The sequence below is a fragment of the Kogia breviceps genome, chromosome 5 (assembly GCF_026419965.1).
Source record: "Kogia breviceps isolate mKogBre1 chromosome 5, mKogBre1 haplotype 1, whole genome shotgun sequence".
NCBI lineage: Eukaryota > Metazoa > Chordata > Mammalia > Artiodactyla > Physeteridae > Kogia > Kogia breviceps.
The window spans coordinates 101,218,789-101,232,802 of NC_081314.1; the positions used below are offsets into that span (position 1 = coordinate 101,218,789).

The window sequence follows — 14,014 nt, forward strand, 5'->3', positions numbered from 1 at the left end:
TGTCTGGATTTATTTTATAAACAAGTTCCACCATCTAAAACCTTGGCTGCTGCAGAGTCTAGGGGAACGTTTCCTACAAAATCTGCGCCAGTCTCATAACAGAGGTAAATAGTCAGGGTCTGCATAGTGAACCAGTTCTACTGCTGCTCAGATAGGCTGTCCTAATCACCCTCCTCAAGGACCCTCTTATAGGACCTTCTTATACACTTTTTTGGAAACATAGGCAATAGGGAAGCTGGACTTTCCTTTTCTTGAAATTTTCCTATTTGTAGTGGGAAATTGAGGGACAAGAGAGAGGTGTCATAAACTAAGGGCACTGCTAGCCTGTGCAGTGACCGTGTGTGTTAAAACAAGTGCCTTAGTTTACTGGAAAACCTCTCTTACTGATTTGGAGCCTTAATAAAAATAGCAGGGGCTTCCCTGGTGGCGCAGTGGTTGAGAGTCCGCCTGCAGATTCAGGGCACGCGGGTTCGTGCCCCGGTCCGGGAGGATTCTGCGCGCCGCGGAGCGGCTTGGCCCGTGAGCCATGGCCGCTGAGCCTGCGCGTCCGGAGCCTGTGCTCCGAGACGGGAGAGGCCGCGACAGTGAGAGGCCCGCGTACCGCAAAAAACAAGAACAAATAACAACAACAAAAAATAGCAGGATGCTCACTTCAGCAGCACATATACTAAAGTTGGAACAATACGGAGAAGATTCGCATGGCCCCCGCACAAGGATGACGCACAAATACATGTAGCGTTCCATATTTTTATATATGAAGTCTAAAAAAAACCCCAGACTCATAGAAAAAGAGAACAGATTTGTGGTTACCAGTGGCAAAATGGTGGGGGGTAAGAGAACTGGGTGAAGGTGGTCAAAAGTTACAAATTTCCAGTTATAAGATAAATAAGTACTAAGGATGCAATGTACAACATGATGACTATAGTTAACACTGCTGTATGATATATTAAAGCTGCTAAGAGTGTAGATCTCAAAAGTTCTTATCTCAAGGGAAACCAAAAATTTTTTATCACTATATGAGGTGATGGATGTTAACTAAACTTACTGTGATAATCATGTCCCAATATATGTACGTCTAGTCAGTATACTGTACACTTTAAACTTATATAGTGCTGTATACCAATTATACCCCAATAAAACTGAAACCCAAAAAGAAAGAATAGCAGGAAATGTGTAAAATTTCACTACAAGATCAAACCCTGTGTTACCTACTGTATTCATTTTCTATTGCTGCATAACAAATTACCACAAACTTAGAAGCTTATACCACCCCCCATTTATTATCTCACAGTTCCACAGGTCAGAAGTCTGGGTGGACTTGGCTGTGTTCTCTGCATGGAGTATCACAAAGACAAACTCAAGTGTCAACTGGGATGAGCTCTTATCTGAGGCTCTGGGGAAGAGCTGCTTCCAAGCTTATTCAGGTTGTTGGCAGAATTCATGTCCTTGGGCATGTAGAACTGAGATCCCATTTTCCTTCTGGCTATCTAGAAACTACCTGGATTTCTTGGCTCATGGGCACCTTCCTTCATCTTCAAAGCCAATAATTGTGGGTTGAATCCTTCTTAGACGTAGAATCTCTCTGACTCCCTCTTCTATGACCAGCCAGAGAAAACTCCCTGCTTTTAAAGGGCTCAGGTGGTTCGATCAGGTGCACCTGGATAGTCTCCCTAGCTTAAGGTCAACTGATTAGCAATCTTAGTTACAACTGAAAAATTACTTTTGCCATGTAACACAATATAATCACAGGAGTAACACCAGGGGCAGAGGTCATGGGCATCTAGAATTCTGTCTACCATACTGATGCTTCATCTGTCCAGCACCACTGACCTTCATTATAACCCTAGTGATACCATTCACCCAAACATTGTAAAGTTATCTTTAAAAACAAATGCTGCTAGTCAGTGATTCTGAGTCCACTTTCCAGGTTACAGTAATTAAGACTGGGATACCATAAAAATATCATATTTAAAGTTATAGGAATTGAGTTTAAATTCCAAGAGTTCAGAGAAAAGTCAGTATGAACTGCGGAAAGCTTCATAAAGGAAGTGGCAGCCAAGCAGAGCTTTCAAAAATGCACATAATCTGGGGAGGCAAGAGCATGACTAGAGACAGGAATAAAAAGTGCATCTATTGAGCAGTGAGGAGACCCACCTGATAGCTTGTTGGGGAATAATGGAAGGTAACGTTAAACAGCTGAGGGAAGCTAAAGTAAGATGGCTTTGTGAACCAGGACAAGAGTGTGCACTTGATTCAACGAGAAATACTGAGCCTTTGAAAACCCTTTTAGGTTTCTGTAGGAGTATGCTAAATGGTTGGAAATTTTTGGATTGGTGAGAAAAATGAGATTACAGAAAGAATAATTAGAAAGCTATGGGGGACACAAATTTCTTACCTAGTAGAGACACACACTGACATTCTATGATGAGTGGGTTGGGCTTTAACATATTCCAGAAAGAAAATAAGGGGGAAGAATGGCAAAATGTTTATAATTGATGAAGCTTTATGCCAGGTACATGAGCATTCAGTATAATATTCTCTCTACTTTTGAGTATGTTTGAATTTTTCCATAATAAAATGGGTTTTTTTTTAAGCCAATTGTAGTAATCTGGGAAAACCTAGACATGGGTGGTGACAGGAAAAATAGAAAGAAAAAAAAAGACTGACTAATTCAGCATACATTTGACCTTGATAACAGATTTGATATAACAACTTCAGCTGAGGGAAGAAACAAAACTGACTGATTCCTATAGCCTTGGAAATAGAATAATGTCATAAAAGAGAACCTGTCAACTGTCTATAAATTCCTGAACTTTAAACAATGTACCTCATTGGACTGTATGATTGGAATGTGTATGGAAATTAATAAACTATGTGAGTTAAATTTCTGTCTATGGATCTCTTACTCTGTCTACTGCACCACATGGAAAAACTGGACAGATTTTCATCAAATTTAGAGGGTCTGTTTGGAAAAATCTACCTACCTAATATAGCCCCATTTGCTCTATACAAAAAATCATTTTGTGGGACCCTTTTTATTCTTAAGGTAATATAGTATATTATTTTTCAATTTTCTACAAGTTGAGTCCAGGAATTTACCCTTTTTTGTGTGTGTGTGGTACGCAGGCCTCTCACTGTTGCGGCCTCTCCCGTTGCGGAGCGCACGCTCCGGGCGCGCAGGCTCAGCGGCCATGGCTCACAGGCCCAGCCGCTCCACGGCATGTGGGATCTTCCTGGCCCGGGGCACGAACCCGTGTCCCCTGCATCGGCAGGCGGACTCCCAACCACTGCGACACCAGGGAAGCCCCAAGGAATTTACCTTTTTAAAAAGTTTTCCAGGGACTTCCCTGGTGGTCCAGTGGCTAAGACTCTGCACTCCCAATGCAGGGGGCCTGGGTTTGATCCCTGGTCAGGGAACTAGATCCCACATGCCGCAACTAAGAGTTCACATGCCACAACTAAAGATCCCACACGACGCAACAAAGATCCCATATGCGGCAACAAAGATCCCATACGCGGCAACAAAGATCCCGCGTGCTGCGACTAAGACCTGGTGCAGCCAAATTAATTAATTAATTTAAAAAATAGATAAATAAAGTTTTCCAGGAACCTGGAAAGATTTGAGTAGAAGCACCCAAAAGGTTCAAATCCTTGCTTGTTTTCCCAAGTGATATATTTAAAATTTTTTTAGATAGACATAAGAAGTTACACCAGACAAAATTGCTATCCTGAAGATTAATAATTCTCATTTCCATATATGCAAGAGCCTAAAAAGGATAATTTTTTGACAATTTTAAAGTAATTCTGGAAGGAATACTTCTTAGGAGCAGAAAGGGAGAGAGAGACTTTTTTTTAAATGAATGAAAGTGATATCTAATGTAAAAAACATTTGGAGCCGATTTGGAAAGAGAACCAATTTGGAAAGAGACAGGTCTTGTGGGCAGGCTCCCACTGAGATGACTGCCCAAACTAAAGAAACTTAAGTCCACAGAGAGAGGAGCAGTTCACGTGCAGAGCGGTGAGTCCCCAGAGGCTTCCAGGAAAGCCAGTCAGGAGGGACTCCACACCCTCATACAAGTACTTGAAACTAAAATCCTGCCTGAGAGACACTGGCTGCAAATACAGAGAGAAGGACATGTGAATTAAGAGACCAGGAACTGAGAAAATAAATAGCAATTTCAAGCTTAAGCCCCAAATCAATTAAGCTAAGGAATCTAGTAGTATTTCACAGTCTGAAATGTGTCCCTATTGTCAAGCCCAAAGATACTAAGCTGTTGCAAAAGGAAGTACATGCTGGATCTAACTACCATGTCCACAGAACCACTGAAATCTTTATTTAGAATAATAAGCAGAATCCTTTTCACTTAAAAAAGTAATATCTAGGCCTAAAAAAGTATATTTTATGGAACTTGGCAAAATGGATCAATATTTATTGTCTGAAATCATGGATTTCCTTGATACTTCTCACTTCCAAGCTTCTGCAGTTTCCAGTAAGTGCTTACTCTGGTGTTATCATTACAAGGTCAGATGGTCTAAAATGCAGGCATTTCATCTGGGATCATGTTGCTTCCCACATGGGCGACTCTAGATAGTGTGATCCAAGGTGAAGAGTAGCAGGTTTATTCATATGTGTGCCAGAGAGTAAAATGACTAATGATCATCAAAGAAGATTTGTTATAAGTTTCAAACAATTAAAGCTCTTTAAATCATTATGGGGGCTTCCCTGGTGGTGCAGTGGTTGAGAGTCCGCCTGCCGGTGCGGGAGACACGGGTTCGTGCCCGGGTCCGGGAGGATCCCACGTGCCGCGGAGCGGCTGGGCCCATGGGCCATGGCCGCCGAGCCTGCGCGTCGGGAGCCTGTGCTCCGCGACGGGAGGGGCCACAGCAGTGAGAGGCCCGCGTACCACAAAAAAAAAAAAAAAAAAAAAAAAAAAAATCATTACGGTAATTTTTAAAATTTTATCTCAATAATTATTTTATTGTTTCTATTAAAGTTTATCAATGGTAAATGAGTCTCCTGGTCAATGCCAGGTGTTACAGGTAATAAATGAAATGGAGATGACATATCATACATTCAATCAAAAATTATGTATAAGAGATATTCATAGATTCTGAAGACAGACTACAGGATTGCTCAAAAAGAAGTAGTCATCTCAGGCTTCCCTGGTGGCGCAGTGGTTGAGAATCCGCCTGCCGATGCAGGGGAGGCGGGTTCGTGCCTCGGTCCGGGAAGATCCCACATGCCGCGGAGCGGCTGGGCCCGTGAGCCATGGCCGCTGAGCCTGCGCGTCCGGAGCCTGCCTGTGCTCTGCAACGGGAGAAGCCACAACAGTGATAGTCCCGCGTACCACAAAAAAAAAAAAAAAAAAAGTAGTCATCTTAATCATTTTGAGAGAAATAATAGTAGCAGAAAAGATTATAAAAGCTCTTTCCCTAGGGGTTAAATGGTACCCCCCCCCAAAAAAAAAGATATAGTCATGTCCTAATCCTTAGAACCTGTCAATGTGATCTCAATTGGAAAAAGGGTCTTAGCACATGTAATTAAGCATCTCAGAATGAGGTCATCGTGGATTATCTAGCTGGGCCCTAAGTCCAATGACAAGTGTCCTTATAAGAGACACAACAGTGGAGGGACTTCCACGGTGGTCCAGTGGTTAAGACTCAGGGCTTCCACCGCCAGGGCACAGGTTCCATCCCACATGCTGCACTGTGCAGCCTAAAAGAGAAAAAAGGAGACACACAGTGAAAAACACGGGGAGAGGAGGAGAAGGCCATATGAAAATGGAGACAGAGATTGGAGTTATAATGCTACAAGCCAAGGGATGCCTGGGGCTGCCAGAAACTGAAAGAGGCAAAGAGGGATTCTCCCCTATAGCATTTGGAGACAGCACGGTTCTGACACACCTTGATTTCAGATGGCTGGCCTCCAGAACTGTTTTAGGCCACCAAGTTTGCGGTAATTTGTTACATAGTCCTAGGAAACTAGGACTAAAACCTGTGTATTAAAAGCCAGATGAGGGGCTTCCTGGTGGCGCAGTGGTTGAGAGTCTGCCTGCCGATGCAGGGGACACGGGTTCATGCCCCAGTCCGGGAGGATCCCACGTGCCGCAGAGCGGCTGGGCCCGTGAGCCACGGCCGCTGAGCCTGCACGTCTGGAGCCTGTGCTCCGCAGCGGGAGAGGCCACAACATTGAGAGGCCCGCGTACCACAAAAAAAAAAAAAAAAAAAAAAAAAAAAAAAAAAAAAAAAAAAAAAAGCCAGATGACCTTAGAAAAGTGTTTTCTGAGAGAAAAAAAGTTAAAAAAACAGCTTAGGTGACTCATGATCTCTCCTTCACAGCTAGTTTCTATACCACAGGATCAAACATGTCTGGCAGGTAGCAGGCATTCCTCAGTTTGCCACTTCATCCCCATGGGCATTCCAGAAACCCATTCTGTTACCACCATATAGCTACCGCCCAGCCACAGGTACTCTCCAAAGTCTGCATTTCCTAATTAATTTAGACTAAACTGTGCACTAGAATCATCTTCACATGTACCTGCTGGAAGCCCTAAAGACCCTGGAGATTCTGATTCAGGGCATCTGGGGTGGAGCCAAGGGATTTGCACAATTAACAAGCTTCACAAAAGCTTGGACTAACTGTCTAGCTACTCTCTACCCCAAAATCTTCTTGGGCTGATAGGCAAGAGGAATAGTGTAATGGAGGGAGCAGGGGGCAAGGGGTTGGAGGAAAAAAGGACACACATAGGAAAGCTAGACACACTGAGAGAAATCTCCACTTAGTCCTCCTGGAAATGGGTCACCCATGCAATGTTTCTGAGTCTGCAAAGGTAGAGTGAGGGGACTGAGAAGATAAAGTGAAACCAGACTTGGTGTATAGCTGAAGATAAGTCTTCTGGGATTAAATCATAAACTCCATGTGAATGATAAAATGTTTATACATTGAGGTATAAAATATACTGCGAAAATATAAATTAAAAAGGAAGTCATGAAATTAAATTCAATTTAAGAAGTATTTATTGAACATCTCCTATGTGTCAGATACTGTGCTAAGTACGGAGCCTCTGATGAAAATAAGATGGCCATTCGCCTCCTCTCAGGGACAAGTCCAGGGCACTAGCAGGAAAACCAAAAACCCATTAGTCTGGTTCTAACTAATGTAAAATCTTGTACCCAGGCCTGATCTCAGAGAGACAAACAAGAACTTAGTCATTGAAGTTGATTTCTTCCTGGAGTCCTGTTCAATACAGAACTGATGTTCACAGAAAATGAAAGTCGGTGGTACTGAGTTTAAGAAGTTGACATTTACTAAAGGTTAGAGGAATTTGAGGAAATTCTCCACTCCTGATTAAGTAAGAATATAGAAAGGATATTAAATGCGACTGATTTGATTAACAAATAGAGCTGAAGATTTGGTCTCTGACACTTGAGGGAATTCCTTAGTGAAACACCAAACTACATTATTAGAATTAATCCTTTGCACAGAAGGACTACCTGATTTTTTTTTTTTAAAAAGAGTGCCAGCTATTCCACTTTTAACATATCATTGATATCATTGTTATATGGCTGAGTTAAGTTAGGACGATGATAGATAGTCATTAACTCATTACTACTTTATAGTATATCAATGGCTTGAAACACTACTTCTCCCAAAACCAATGATCCCAACCAGGATTGGCATACATTCATTCACTCATTTAACCAGTACTTTATAAGTTCCTACTCTATGCTAGGCACTCTGCTAGGCACTGATGTTGCAGCAATGAGCTTGTAGTCTTGGCTTCTATGGGGGGGTCATTCTTTTTTTTTTCTTTTTTTAAAATAAATGTATTTATTTATTTATTTTTGACTGCTTTGGTTCTTTGTTGCTGTGCATGGCTTTCTCTAGTTGTGGAGAGCGGGGGCTACTCTTTGATGCGGTGCGCAGGCTTCTCATTGCAGTGGCTTCTCTTGTTGCAGAGCACAGTCTCTAGGCACGCAGCTTCAGTAGTCGAGGCACACGGGCTCAGTAGTTGTGGCTTGTGGGCTCTAGAGCACAGGCTCAGTAGTTGTGGCGCATGGGCTTAGTTGCTTCGTGGCATGTGGGATCTTCCCGGACCAGGGCTTGAACCTGTGTCCCCTGCATTGGCAGGCGGGTTCTCAACCACTGCACCACCAGGGAAGCCCTATGGGGGTCATTCTTTAAGGCACATTCCATTAAGAACCACCCTCTATACCCACACAGCAGATATGCGCTAATCAATTACAGTACCCTCTCCTGCCAAACCCCTAGACTGCCTGAAGATCTTTCTCAATGTGCTACTCATGAGAATATTACCAGTTAGAGGTAGAACACAAGATGAAACTTACTGGCCATCCAAATGCTAACCAAGCTACAATGAATCACTTGTGGTTTCTCCCAGAATACTATTGCCTTGGTTCATGTCGTTTGCTGTTTCATTCACCTCCCTCTCTGCTTGTATGAACATTCAAATGGACTCTTCTGAAGATACAGCTCAAATGCTCTACCTTGAAGTCTCCCTAGTGCTCCCCTTTCAGATATAAAGTCTTCCTCTTTAGAATCTTTATATTTCTTCCTCTTTTTTTCTAATATAGTACATGCCATGTCTCCCACATATGTATCTTAAGGATGAGAAATATGCCTTTTATGTCTTCGAATACCTCATACTATCTATCAGACAGCTTTGCGCGTACGCGCCTACACACACACACACACACACACACACACACACACACAATCACATACTTGCTAAGTACTGGTTCAGTTAATTAATTATGAGAAAATTTGAGATTAAGAGAGAACATATAAGCTCACTTGGGAAAAAGCTCACAGTATATCTATGTTCAATGGAGGTATGTCATTTCCACTGTTCTGGTAATCAGGTTGCATTTGCAATACAAACTGCTCTTGAGATTTCATTATAAAATTCATTATAAAATTATACTTGATGTACAGAAATAGAACTACAGTACATTCTTTTTTAAAATAAATTTATTTATTTTATTTATTTATTTTTGGCTGCATTGAGTCTCCGTTGCTGCACACGGGCTTTCTCTAGTTGCGGCAAGCAGGGGCTACTCTTTGTTGTGGTGTGTGGTCTTCTCACTGTGGTGGCTTCTCTTGTTGCAGAGCACGGGCTCTAGGCATGCAGGCTTCAGTAGTTGTGGCTCGCGGGCTCTACAGCACAGGCTCAGTAGTTGTGGCGCACGGGCTTAGTTGCTCCGCGGCATGTGGGATCTTCCCAGACCAGGGCTCGAACCCGTGTCCCCTGCACTGGCAGGCTGATTCTTAACCACTGCACCACCAGGGAAGCCCTACAATACATTCTCAACCTAGGAGTCGTGGGCCCCTGGTGGTTGTGAAACCCCTGATATCATCGTAAACAGCATTTGTGCGTATGTGCACACCAGATTCTCAAGAGTTTACAGGAACTAGAATACATGTGCAGTGATTGACTGATGTTGACAGATGCTGATGTGTTTACTCTCACTTGTCAAAATGGCATGTTGGGAAATGGAGGGACCCCATTTACTGCCCTTCCCAGGTTTACAACTCTCGGAATGATCCTGGTAATCTCCAAATCGTTTTTCCTATGTTCACTGCTCCCACAAAATAAAGTATGAAAATACAGTCATAAACATAAAGACATCTTTTTTAGCACATAAACTTCTATAGATCAACAATATCTTTTAAACTTCCATGATATTTTCAGAACCTAGAAAATCTCTACTACCGAACTTGGCAAAGAGATTTTTCATGTTAAATATTATATAACTTCAGGAAACTCATTCTAAAAAAAACCCAAATTAATATATATTGGCTAATTTAAAGGATTTAGATTAGTAATTAATAGCACTTTTCAACCTTGGGAAACATAAATAACGGAATAGGAAAAGAAAATGCATATCCTTAAGAATAATAGTATTACAGAATTAATGTTTATTTAAAGCCATGCATGAGTTTTTCCATGAGTGTGAATGGACAGATTCACATCATAGCCATACTTTCAGATACCAAATAACTATAACTAACTTTTTTCCATAAAAAAACCAGACATAACTGGGTCAAACAAAGTGATCAATCCAAAGGTTATCTTTTTTTCGAAGGATTTAAGCACTTAGCTACAAAGATGATTAGTCAGTAAATTGCTTATGAGACTTCTCATTTAAAAGAAAAAAAGGAAGGTTGAGGAAGATGGCAGAAGAGTAAGACGCGGAGATCATCTGCCTCCCCACAGATACATCAGAAATACATCTACACGTGGAACCACTCCTACAGAACACCTACTGAACGCTGGCAGAAGACCTCAGACCTTCCAAAAGGCAAGAAACTCCCCCACGTACCTGGGTAGGGCAAAAGAAAAAAGAAAAAGCAGAGAGAAACGAACAGGGACGGGACCTGTACCAGGGGGAGGGAGCTGTGAAGGAGGAAAGGTTTCCACACACTAGAAGCCCCTTCACGGGCAGAGACTGCGAGCGGCCGAGGCAGGGTGCTTCGGAGCCGCTGAGGAGAGCGCAGTAACAGGGGTGCAGAGGGCAAAGCGGAGAGATTCCCGCACAGAGGATCCGTGCTGACCAGCACTCACCAGCCCAAGAGGCTTGTCTGCTCACTCGCCGGGGCGGGCGGGGGCTGGGAGCTGAGGCTCGGGCTTCGGAGGTCAGATCCCAGGGAGAGGACTGGGGTTGGCTTCGTGAACACAGCCCGAAGGGGGCTAGTGCGCCACAGCTAGCCAGGAGGGAGTCCGGGAAAAAGTATGGAGCTGCCAAAGAGGCAAGAGACTTTTTCTTGCCTCTTTGCTTCCTGGTGCGCGAGGAGAGGGGATTAAGAGCGCTGCTCAAATGAGCTCCAGAGACGGGCATGAGACGCTAAGGCTGCTGCTGCCACCTCCAAGAAGCCTGTGTGCAAGCACAGGTCACTCTCCACACCTCCTCTCCCGGGAGCCTGTGCAACCCGTCACCGCCAGGGTCCCGGGATCCAGGGACGGCTTCCCCAGGAGAACGCATGGCGAGCCTTAGCCTGGTGCAATGTCACGCTGGCCTCTGCCGCCGCAGGCTCGCCCCGCATCTGTGCCCCTCCCTCCTGCCGACCTGAGTAAGCCAGAGCCCCCGAATCAGCTGCTCCTGTAACCCCATCCTGTCCGAGCGAAGAACAGACGCCCTCCGGTGACCTACACGCAGAGGTGGGGCCAAATCCAAAGCTGAACCCTGGGAGCTGTTCGAACAAAGAGAAAGGGAAATCTCTCCCAACAGCCTCAGGAGCAGCGGATTAAAGCTCCACAATCAACTTGACGTACCCTGCATGTGTGGAATACCTGAATAGACAACGAATCATCCCAACTTCAGGAGGTGGACTTTGGGAGCAAGATATATTATTTTTTGCCCTTTTCCTCTTTTTGTGAGTGTGTATGTGTATGCTTCTGTGTGAGATTTTGTCTGTATAGCTTTGCTTTCACCATTTGTCCTAGGGTTCTGTCCGTCCGGTTTTTTTTGTTTGTTTTTTTACTTAAAAAAATTTTTTTTTCTTAATTATTTTTTATTTTAATAACGTTATTTTATTTTATCTTTATTTTATTTATTTATTTTCTTTCTTTCTTTCTTTCTTCCTTCCTTTCTTTCTTTTTTTTCTTTCTACTTTTTCTCCCTTTTATTCTGAGCCGTGTGGATGAAAGGCTCTTGGTGCTGCAGCCAGGTGTCAGTGCTGTGCCTCTGAGGTGGGAGAGCCAACTTCAGGACACTGGTCCACAAGAGACCTCCCAGCTCCACGTAATATCAAATGGAAAAAATCTCCCAGAGATCTCCATCTCAACGCCAAGACCCAGATTCACTCAACGACCAGCAATCTACAGTGCTGGACACCCTATGCGAAACAACTAGCAAGAAAGGAACACAACTCCACCCATTAGCAGAGAGGCCACCTAAAATCATAATAAGGCCAGAGACACCCCAAAACACACCACCAGATGTGGACCTACCCACCGGAAAGACAAGATCCAGCCTCATCCACAAGAACACAGGCACTAGACCCCTCCACCAGGAAGCCTACACAACCCACTGAACCAACTTTAGCCACTGGGGACAGACACCAAAAACAACGGGAACTACGAACCTGCAGCCTGAAAAAAGGAGACACCAAACACAGTAAGATAGACAGAAAAAACACAGCAGATGAAGGAGCAGGTAAAAACCCAGCAGACCCAACAAATGAAGAGGAAATAGGCAGTCTACCTGAAAAAGAATTCAGAATAATGATGGTAAAGATGATCCAAAATCTTGGAAATAGAACAGACAAAATGCAAGAAACAGTTAACAAGGACCTAGAAGAAATAAAGAGGAAGCAAGCAATGATGAGCAACACAATAAATGAAATGAAAAATACTCTAGATGGGATCAATAGCAGAATAACTGAGGCAGAAGGACGGATAAGTGACCTGGAAGATAAAATAGTGGAAATAACTACTGCAGAGCAGAATAAAGAAAAAAGAATGAAAAAAACTGAGGACAGTCTCAGAGACCTCTGGGACAACATTAAACGCACCAACATTCGAATTATAGGGGTCCCAGAAGAAGAAGAGAAAAAGAAAGGGACTGAGAAAATATTTGAAGAGATTATAGTGGAAAGCTTCCCTAATATGGGAAAGGAAATAGTTAATCAAGTCCAGGAAGCACAGAGAGTTCCATACAAGATAAATCCAAGGAGAAACATGCCAAGACACATATTAATCAAACTGTCAAAAGTTAATTACAAAGAAAACATATTAAAAGGAGCAAGGGAAAAACAACAAATAAGGTTAACAGCTGATCTTTCAGCAGAAACTCTGCAAGCCAGAAGGGAGTGGCAGGACACATTTAAAGTGATGAAGGAGAGAAACATACAACCAAGATTACTCTACCCAGCAAGGATCTCATTCAAATTTGATGGAGAAATTAAAACCTTTACAGACAAGCAAAAGCTGAGAGAGTTCAACACCACCAAACCAGCTTTACAACAAATGCTAAAGGAACTTCTCTAGGCAAGAAACACAAGAGAAGGAAAAGACCTACAATAACAAATGCAAAACAATTAAGAAAATGGGAATAGGAACATACATATTGATAATTACCTTAAATGTAAATGGATTAAATGCTCCCACCAAAAGACACAGACTGGCTGAATGGATGCAAAAACAAGACCCATATATATGCTGTCTACAAGAGACCCACTTCAGACCTAGGGACACATACAGACTGAAAGTGAGGGGATGGAAAAAGATATTCCATGCAAATGGAAATCAGAAGAAAGCTGAAGTAGCAATTCTCATATCAGACAAAATAGACTTTAAAATAAAAACTATTACAAGAGACAAAGAAGGACACTACATAATGATCAAGGGATCGATCCATGAAGAAGATATAACAATTGTAAATATTTATGCACCCAACATAGGAGCACCTCAATACATAAGGCAAATACTAACAGCCATAAAAGGGGAAATCGAAAGTAACACAATCATAGTAGGGGACTTTAACACCCCACTTTCACCAATGGACAGATCATCCAAAATGAAAATAAATAAGGAAACACGAGCTTTAAATGATACATTAAACAAGATGGAGTTAATTGATATTTATAGGACATTCCATCCAAAACCAACAGAATACACATTTTTCTCAAGTGCTCATGGAACATTCTCCAGGATAGATCATATCTTGGGTCACAAATCAAGCCTTGGTAAATTTAAGAAGACTGAAATTGTATCAAGTATCTTTTCCAACCACAACGCTATGAGACTAGATATCAATTACAGGAAAAGATCTGTAAAAAATACAAACACATGGAGGCTAAACAATACCCTACTTAATAACGAAGTGATCACTGAAGAAATCAAAGAGGAAACCAAAAAATACCTAGAAACAAAGGACAATGGATACACGACGACCCATAACCTATGGGATGCAGAAAAAGCAGTTTTAAGAGTGAAGTTTTTAGCAATACAATCCTACCTTAACACACAGGAAACATCTCGAATAAACAACC

The 14,014-nt window shown here is 42.5% G+C and overlaps 1 non-coding gene across 1 annotated transcript; it reads left to right on the forward strand.

The window, feature by feature from the left end:
- The first annotated feature begins 643 nt into the window (after window positions 1-643).
- On the forward strand, window positions 644-750 carry LOC131757927 (U6 spliceosomal RNA). The gene has a single exon (XR_009336072.1). It is a non-coding gene; the product is annotated as a U6 spliceosomal RNA (small nuclear RNA).
- The last annotated feature ends 13,264 nt before the right edge of the window (window positions 751-14,014 follow it).